General features: G+C 38.1%; 1 long non-coding RNA gene across 1 annotated transcript; it reads left to right on the top strand.

The window, feature by feature from the left end:
- Window positions 1–652: 652 nt before the first annotated feature.
- Window positions 653–3,362, top strand: LOC311298989. Its single transcript, XR_014629022.1, has 6 exons — window positions 653–1,667; window positions 1,792–2,089; window positions 2,185–2,245; window positions 2,412–2,505; window positions 2,596–2,712; window positions 2,820–3,362. It is a non-coding gene; the product is annotated as an uncharacterized lncRNA (long non-coding RNA).
- Window positions 3,363–3,600: the final 238 nt, after the last annotated feature.

Below are 3,600 nucleotides of genomic sequence, written 5' to 3'. Positions count from 1 at the left end.
ATTGCCACATTGATGGCTCAATAGGGTGTAATTGTTCAAATAACATATTGTTTTATTTTAAAATGTAAAGAAATTGTAACCCTAAAGTGTTTTTTAAGTGTAATATTTCTGTAAAGGCTAGGGACAGAAAAATGGACATTTTCATAGAATGACCCTCTTACATTTTAGCTTAAATTGATATATTTAATGAAAGTAGCTAGATTAGTTACTATGTGTCATTAGCAATAGCCAATGTTATGTAAAAAAGACACAAAACCATTTATTTCAACAATTAATTTCAATCGGGCTTTGCCACAAAGGTAAAATGTGCATTCCATGCAAACAGCATCACAATCTCTTAGAGCCCAACCACTGTGCATAATACAACACGAACAGAAGATTGTATTTGACTCATGCTGCATACACATACGCAATGACAAGAATTATGCCTACTGTACATATAGAGTTACAACTACGATTAGAGTTGTTTACATAAAATGTACCTCGTTTCTATTTTGCATTAAAAATGTTTGTGGCCCCTTTAAGAAATCCCTCTCTTCTCGCGATACTATTCACTTGTGCTGGACGCGTGCGCGCGACCAGAGAATGGCAGCCATTTTTCATTGTTCAGGAGAGCTCCATGACGGTGCGTGCATCGATCGGATTATGTGTTATACGTTCTTCTTTCTTGGTAAATATTACTCCAATATCTTTAATATGCACAAATAAGTTGTGAAGCGAAGTTAAAAGAACATTTGATGTGTACATTTTTGTTTATAGATTTATTTGGAGCGCATGTGTGACGAGGGAACCTCGTGGTGATCGGACGGTAAAGGATTGGGTATGTACGTTTTATGGTTTATGGGGGAAATTACTGATGGCATGTTTATTTGATAAATCTGTTAATGAGTTGAATCTATATTCTGTGATTATACAGTATAACTTTATGGTTAAATGCATATTTCTGGTTCTGCATGGCATGATTAAACGTGGGTTGTGGCTTTGTTAAAGTGCTTTTATTTCTCTTGTAACTTAGGCCTAAGTTTCCTCAGCCACTGCCGTATTCCAGTTTGTGTTATCGTATTTAATTGTAGCCTAACATATTTTAGTTTGGAGAAATCAATTTAAATCTGACCAGTTGCAGTGTATTACACTGCATTTCAGTTTGAATTGAGTTAAGTATTCTGTGGATTTGGGCATTGATCCACTGGTTAAGCTTTTTGTGACATTTGATTGTCATCTTCAAATTTACTGTAAACTGTTTCTACAATTTCTTTTCTTTTTTTTTTTTTAACTAGTGAAATCTATTTTTTTTTCTTGTGAAATCTCTTCGAACAAGGCAAACTTTTTTCTTGCTTCCATTGACCGCTGTCACTTATTTTAAACAGCAGTCAGAATAAAACCCCAATTTCAAAAAGCATAGTTTGCTTCCGGTGTGTATTTCTGCAATTTCACCCGGTTGCATTTTTTCTCCTTTGTTTAATTTTACTGTGACTTATGTTGTTCTTATTAATTTTACTGTGACTTATGTTGTTCTTATTAATATCACTCTCAATTAATTGTTTTCCAGAGCCTTTAAGACATATTACACGACAGTGCGCAGGAGCTTCAGGTACAAACAACCAGATCTTGCATTGCAGGCGGAAGCTGTGGTGAATTCAGCTCGGAGTCGAGCGAGAAGAAAGACGGTAAGATTTATTTGATTAGATTTGTTTTTGGTCAATGTGACTATTTTTCAGGTGCATTAATAGATGTGTGTTGTCCATACGCAGTGCATTGCGCAGTATTGATTGTCTTTATTGGTTTTAACAGCTGCTAAAAGCGAGACAGAGTGTGCTAGCTGAGGATGAGGTGGGCCTTCGGAAGTGTGCTACCATAGACCTGATGTCTGATGAGGAAGACGGCATCGTCTGCGGGGTGTCTGGATGGATTGTGCGACCTCCGTCCTGTCGCAGCCAGGAGCTCACCGAGCTCTGTGCTACGCTGCAGTCGAGATTAGAGGCGACTCCAAAGTACAGAGCAACGCACCACAGACGTCTGCAAAATGGACCGAATTCAGACAGAATGCCGCTAGTTACCTGCAGCTGTATTTTGTCAGGCCTTGTGAAATGTAAGAGTTTTTCATGATTTCATCATAAAGCAAGAGGTCATGGGATTGATGGCTATTATTTGTTTAATAATTGTAAATAATCCTGTAATTTACAGGAAGCAGTATGCCATCTTCTCAACTCTGAGACAAATTGTGGGAGCTACGAACTGGAGCAAGGTAAAAAAAATAAATAAAAGAATCTTACATTCTTTTATTTTTTTACTTTCATAAAAACTTACAAACATTTTAAAGGTAAGATTCAAAGAATATGCTTTCATTCTCTTGTATAAGAAAATAGATCCGTTATAGTTTACGATCTTAATCATACATTTTGTTTCCATAGAGTAACCTCGCCTCATAACGAGGGCGTAACCTCACATTTACTCAGAGCTATGTCTGCAAGTCCAGATTTTCATGACGCTGATCATGACGACATTGTAAGTAACTTTTACTATTTTCTCCTTGTTTCATTTTACTGTGACTTGCGTTGTTTTTATTCATATCACTCTCATTTAATTGTTTTCCAGCTGCCTGTAAGACATACTACGAGACTGTACCTGAAGCTCCTGCGTACTAACAACCAGATCTGGCATTGCAGGCCGAAGCTGTGAAGAGTTCAGCTCGGAGTCGAGCGAGAAGAAAGGGTAAGATTTTTAGTCAATGTGACTATTTTTCACGTGCATTAATAGATGTTTTGTGTCCATACACAGTGCATCACAGTACTGATTGTCTGTATTGGTTGTTTTTACAGCTGCTAGAAGCGAGACGGTGTGCTAGGTGAGGATGACGTGGGCATTTGGAAGTGCGCCACCATAGATCTGATGTCCGATGAAGTTCAACCACCAGCCAGGAGCTCACAGAGCTCTGTGCTACACTGCAGTCGAGATTAGAGGCGACTCCTAAATACAGGGCAACGCACCACAGACGTTTTCAAAGTGGATCGAATTCAGAGAGAACGCCGCTAGTCACCTACTACAGCTCCGAAGATGAAAACAGACACTGAGCTTCCAATTTGTTGTGTGTGCAGATGATCTATGCTTTGTACATAGGTGTATATTGTTTTGTGTCTGTGCTAATAAAGCTCTTTCTTTGAATAAACAGCATGTCCCTGGCAAATTTTCCATTCCTTTATAAATTCATGTCCTTGATGGTAATAATAGTGTAGTCCATAGGTTAACAATGACATGAATATACCACAGAATAGCATATTATGAATATAAAAAAATAATTTATATATTATTATTTATATGAATATTATAATTTTTTGAATTTTTAATGAGCGAGGGTGACCAATAGTAACAGATCTGCCAACCAATCACGAGTGATTTTTCTTGTTTAAACCACGCGGGTTCAACCAATAGTGAGTGAGGAAATTCAAGCCTTTCTCTGGCGGGAGCTGCTATTCATATGGTAATTAGAGCCATTCACACCTCCGGCGCGAGCGCTCTGCATACGTCATGGTTCGTTTCCGGCAATATTCGGCACAGACGAACGCGACGTTCACAGGCTGTAAATTGTCGTTAACTGCCGAA

This window comes from Rutilus rutilus (assembly GCF_951802725.1).
Source record: "Rutilus rutilus genome assembly, chromosome: 10".
NCBI classification, from domain to species: domain Eukaryota; kingdom Metazoa; phylum Chordata; class Actinopteri; order Cypriniformes; family Leuciscidae; genus Rutilus; species Rutilus rutilus.
The sequence above is the reverse complement of the archived record's forward strand: the minus strand, read 5'-3'. Positions and strand labels throughout refer to the sequence as shown.